Below are 5,728 nucleotides of genomic sequence, written 5' to 3'. Positions count from 1 at the left end.
GGGAACCCACACCCTCTGTGCTAATAGAAGCTGCAGTCTACAAGGTCACCACCACTGCTATCCTTTCATCAGGACATGGTTTTCCCTGAAGGAATGTGTGGTGATTTAGAGCCTGACTCTTGGCACCAGTAGCCTGAATGGAGACTAAAGATGCAAGCATTTTCTACTGATTTCTTTATTTGTCTTGGAAATATCTTCCAAGCTGCATTAAGCCCTTCAAATCTATATGGTAACTCTCTTGAGTGTACCTGAAGAGCACACTGGGGTCAACAGACATGCACACTTTCTGTATATGAAGAAGTTTTCTGTATAGAAAACATATGTTGTCCTATATGAGGGTAGATACTGCAGATAATGTGCACATCATAGAGTGGGGGGCCCTGCTTTTCATCCTACCCATTGTGTTCCTGACTGACTTTTTGTATTGATAAAAGTTGTCTCCATTAAGCCAAAAATAACCCAGGGCTTAGAAGCCAGGGATATAATCCAGGCCTGATTCATTGAAACTTCAACACTTTCTACAGATACAGCAGGACTCTAAAATATAACATTTAGAAGTGTGTAAACCTGAAACCCAAGAGCAGTTCTTCTTAACATGTAGGCAATGTCTTTGAGAGTGATTCAACTCTACTTGAAGGCAGAGTCACAAGTCAGGAAAGACGTGTAGCAGCATCTTGAACATTCTGAGCTTTCTTTACATTTCGTTTCTGAACCTCAAGTCATCCTTAACTTGTTAGTATATGGAGGCAGTATTCTGTGAGTAAAGACTGAATTATTTCTACATCTTCAAAGGTGTCCAATTGGGTCTGAAACATTATATACAGAGTTCTGCCTGAGTCTTGTAGCAAACATCAAAGAGTGCAAACACACAAGTAGCACATTGCAAGCAATTTATTGGAGGAAAAGAAGCAGCTCAAATGGAGTGGTCATCAGCAGTGAGCATCAGTGGCCTCAGGGTTCATTGTTGTCTTGTTCTTCTGGTCTCCATGCTCAGCGGCAGCAGGATATGAACAGTAAGTTATTTATTTTGCAGGTCCCATTAACTCTTTCTCCCCATCTGCAGGATTTAGCTCTACAGTGGCAAGTCACCTTTCCTGATGAAAAGAGTTGAAAACAATCAGGCATTCAGTTTTGAGGTTGGCAGCATGGAATGGTATGTGATCCTATGAGGAGATGAGATTCAGTGTGGACATCTCAATACATAATGAACTCCAGGGGTGTTGGTCATGCACTTGAGAGACATTCTGATCTGTCTTTAATTTCTGTGTTCTTTTGTCACCATGTAGACACTTGAGTATGCTCACAAATTGATTCAGTTTTCTTTATACAAAGAACAATTTCTACTAATACCTAAGAAGATGACTCCTTGTGTTCTGTAAGCATCTATTCAGAGTACAGGATTGCTCTGTATTCTAGTGAACTTCCCGTGTGTATTTTTTACAGTAAAATCTTTATGGGAAAGAAATTCAATTTGAGTTACTTCACTCTCACTGGTACTGTAATGAATATAAAACAAATTAAACTAGAATTGCCAAGGGAGACAGATTACTCTCCACAGGATTCCAGGGCTCATCTACAACCCTCCCTCAGGAGACTCCAAGCCTCCATCACACTGGGCACCAGTACTCACCATTACTGCGACGAGCAGAGACTTCTGGGACTTCAAAGGAGACAGACACATCCTGGTCCTCTTCCCCTGGTTGCTCCTTAGCTTTAGTCCCTTCATCTGTCTCTTGGATAGGATCAGCCTGCACCTGGAAGGCCAGCAGGACAAGGGCAGAGAGGAGGACAAGGGTCTTCATGGCTGAGAGTCACCTGGAGGATTGGTGAGCAGGAGCCCAGTGTGTGGAGAGTCCTGGGGAGCAAGCCTGCATTTATAGGACTGAGACAGGCCCCACCCTTAGAGGAAGCACTCTTTGATGGGAACTGATAGTGTCTGTTGCCCTCAGGATCCCTTTGATGTTCTTCTGTCCTCATGGCTTCCATCATGAAGTTGCTCTTTCTGTTCAGTGACATCACCACCACCACCACCAGTGATAATGATGAAGGGGCCCTGCTGTCTTCCCCTATTTCCCATCTGCTTGAGCATTTACCTCTCAGTGAGGAAAAGAAAAGACTTAGACATTGCCTAATTAAATAAGCTCATGGAACAAAGGATTTTTGTGTTTTGAAGTTGGAGCCTGCTCTTCTCAGAAAGTCTGGACTCTGGACCAGACCTTGACCAAGCTGACTGTAGAGTCCATTTTTTTTGCACGATTCGGGGTATTATCAATCATCCTCATGAAAGTATACTTGTGAACACCCTGTTTTGGGCCTTTATAGAGAAAATAAGACGGCCTTATTATGCTCCCTTGTGAATTGAGTTCAAGAGACAGAGTATGTGACTGCGAAGCTACAGTGGTTGTTTATGAAGAAGCCAAAGTGATGGGACGCATCTCCCAATACTGTGTTCCTGGTGTTTCTTCACACTTGGGACCCTCAATCCTCGTGGCATTCCACATGTCTGAGATTCTTCAATGCTTTCACTTTTAAAAAATGTGAACTGACCTACAAGAAAATGACATCCACAAGGTAGAGAGGGTCATAGGCTGTTACCCAGTCTCAAGGTGTGTCACGTCATACATGAACACTGCCGAGTACCTGTTTTATCCCATTTCTCTCACTACATACACAGCAAAAGTTACAGAATATCCTGCTGTTTTTAGTCAGTGTATGGAGTCCCACTGTCTCAAATGCCCACTCATATTTACATGTTAATAAATGGTATTCACTTGTTAAAATGTTTGTATTTAGCTCTGTACATTAGTTAGCAAAGCAGAAAGAATATTATTTCACACACACATTAAACATATACATACACACACACTAAATATATACAAATATGTGTGTAATATACACACACACATGTATATTATTATTTATGGGAGACGACCTCTTGAATACCTCTGTACACTTAGATTTATGAGTCAAGCAGCACACCTTACATTTCAGATACATTAGAGTCTTTCCTGATCACCACAGAGTTGCTCTCAGTAGTGATTACTAAAATTTGCATGCTCAAAGGCCACCGTGCTGATGGGAAGGATCTATATTACTGAGTTTTCCCTTTCTGTTCTTCCTACCAGTGTCACTTCCTATCAGTACACAAGTGGTCACTGATGTTCCAGAGAATGTTGAACCAACACAGTCTATCCCTCAAGATGAATTCCCTTTGTAAATATGGCAATCAAGGTTTGGTTTGCACCATCGTTTTCATTTCCTTATTGTTTCATGTTCTCTTCTTTGTTTCTTCACAAACCCTGGTAACATCAGCTGTCGCACCTCAGGAAAGACAGCTAATCATTGACACCAGAGAAGGTAGTGACCAGAGTCCTTTGTCTGTGAAATTGCATGCAGTTATTTATATACTTTTGGGGTTTATTGAGCCTTGGGAGAAAGGCAGTTCTTTACTCTGTGAGTTTAGAGTCTTCTGGAATTTTATGTTTTTTTTTTTTTTTTTTATTTTATACAAGTGCTGTGATGCCTTTCTTGCATTGCTCATCCCAAAATAATTGATAAATTTGATATATTAGTGTTATAACTTTTTTTCTGATGAATTGTCAACAGACATGCTCAAGTGTATGCACTTGTGTCAGATCAAATGCTACACTCGGGGACTAGGTGGCACATTGCTTCTACATTTTTAACAAAAAAGATTTGCTTATTTTGATTTTATAAGTGATTTTCTTGAATGTATGTATGTGTGTGCCTATTGAATATGGATACCAGTGTAGAGTGCCAAATCCCCATGGACTGGAGTTCCAGAATGGTATGAGCTGCAATGTAGGAGCTAGAACCAAACCTGTATTATCTACAAGAGCATCAAGTAGTCTTAACCACTGAGCCATCCCTCCACCCCCAGTTTTTCTCTAATTAATCTTTAGCTGCTGTTCAAAATGTCTGGAAATTGTCTCTTTGTAGCAGATGTTAAAAGTCTCCTTAATGGTTATCATTTCTCTTTGTCCAGTTATGTTTGCTGTACCAAAGAACCTGGCATTTCATTTTCTTTAATGATATTTCTGAGATTTCTTTCTTTCAATTTAAGTTTGTAAAACTCAAGCCTGTGTGTTTTAGTGGCACCAGGAAAATGCCTACCACATCCTATGTTTGAGACAGAGTTATCTTTCTTACCCACCTACTGCCACAACTGAGGAAGTTCCACCTACTCATGGATGGTTCTCAGGATCTTTAATATCACAACATATGATATCACATGGTAATGTACGACAGATATTAGGAATGAGCTCTGTGAATGGAGCTGGTGGGCCAGAGACAAAGAGGACCTATTGTTCATTGCTGTTTCTCTTTGTACTAAATCTTGTCCAAGCATCCTAATATATTCAAACATGGCCTCCAAAGAATGGAAGTTAACCTCCAGTGGCCCCTGAAACCCCAGATCTTGCTCATGGCTCAGCTGTGCACATGGGAGGGCTAGCCTTCTTCCTTCCTCACAGGCACTAGGATTAGGCTGACCCAAAGTAAGTGCTGGGTAAGATGGGTCACAGCTTGAGAACTTGATTCTTCTTATGCTCTTGTGCACTGAATCCTGGACTCTGAGAGAGGTAGGGTGACCACTTGCACACTTGGTTTGCATCAAATCCAACGTGCAAAAACTAAAAAGGGACTCACACTTACCCTTAACAATTGACTGTAATTCTTTCACAGAAATCTTACGTGTGAGTTATTAGTTGTAATAAGTGGTAACACCGTACAAAACAAAACTTTTCTTTAGATGTTTCTAGAGAATACAGGTTATTTCTTGGTGGTGTCATATGAAATCCCAGTGGAGGGAATGAGAAAAGGCAATGAGAAAAAGTAGAGACCAAGGAGACATTGTAGAGAGACCATCTGTCAACAGATGTCTTTCAACCTTGATCTCCTATCAGGTTCTAAGCAAGGAAAACAAATAATCCCAATAAAAGACAGATAATGAGACTCTAAATTGCAAAAGGTATAGTAGAATGTGGGGTAGTGTTAAAATACAAGAGATCTTGCCAAAGCCCTGTTGCCTAATCTTTAGTGTCTCTCAGTAAGCAATTAACCTCTTCAAAGTTCCTTTACAAACCCATAAAACATTGGTCAATAAAAGCGGCTACTTCATTGGGTTACTGTGAAAATCTCTTTCTTAATGGTAGAGAAAAAAAGTATAGTGGCAATTGGCAAGTATAAGCTAATATAATACACTGTACATATACCTCATGCCTGCTACCTGGCTTATCACAAGTTTCAAATAATCATGGTTTCTATGAAGTTGTTATACAAAGCTGCCCCAGCTCTGCAATGAATTAAAATTTAGTATTCTTGCTTTACATAAGACATTGTTAATTTCAATAATATTTCAATGTTTTATCCAATATCAAATGCTTCTATTAGTTAAACTAATGGGGAATGTATCTCCTAGTTTCAAATACCTTAAGAACTTTATGTTATTCATCTCCTTGTTAAAGAGACATCACACAATTTAAGCAGTTTCCCAAATTGGAAGAGAAGATTTTACATGTAAGGATATATGAGACTTGCATGAGCTGAGAACTGATGTAGTACATTCCAGATATTAATGATGATGGGAAGAAGAAAAATAGAAAAGTCTGTAATGTGTAATGTGCAGGGGTTTCTGACCAGAGGGCTATGATGAAGGGGGGTTGATGGACTGAGCTTCATATTGAGCTGAGAAATGTCCTCTGACCAT

The 5,728-nt window shown here is 40.0% G+C and overlaps 1 long non-coding RNA gene across 1 annotated transcript; it reads right to left on the bottom strand.

The window, feature by feature from the left end:
• Nucleotides 1-876: 876 nt before the first annotated feature.
• On the bottom strand, nt 877-1,875 carry LOC143434594 (uncharacterized). The gene is made up of 2 exons (XR_013104207.1): nt 1,631-1,875; nt 877-1,094 (listed from the first exon to the last, which is right to left on the bottom strand). It is a non-coding gene; the product is annotated as an uncharacterized LOC143434594 (long non-coding RNA).
• Between the last annotated feature and the right edge of the window lie 3,853 nt (nt 1,876-5,728).

The sequence above is a fragment of the Arvicanthis niloticus genome, chromosome 16 (genome assembly GCF_011762505.2).
Source record: "Arvicanthis niloticus isolate mArvNil1 chromosome 16, mArvNil1.pat.X, whole genome shotgun sequence".
In the NCBI taxonomy this organism is placed as follows: domain Eukaryota; kingdom Metazoa; phylum Chordata; class Mammalia; order Rodentia; family Muridae; genus Arvicanthis; species Arvicanthis niloticus.
Note: the sequence above shows the minus strand (reverse complement) of the source record. Positions and strands in the feature narration are given on the sequence as shown.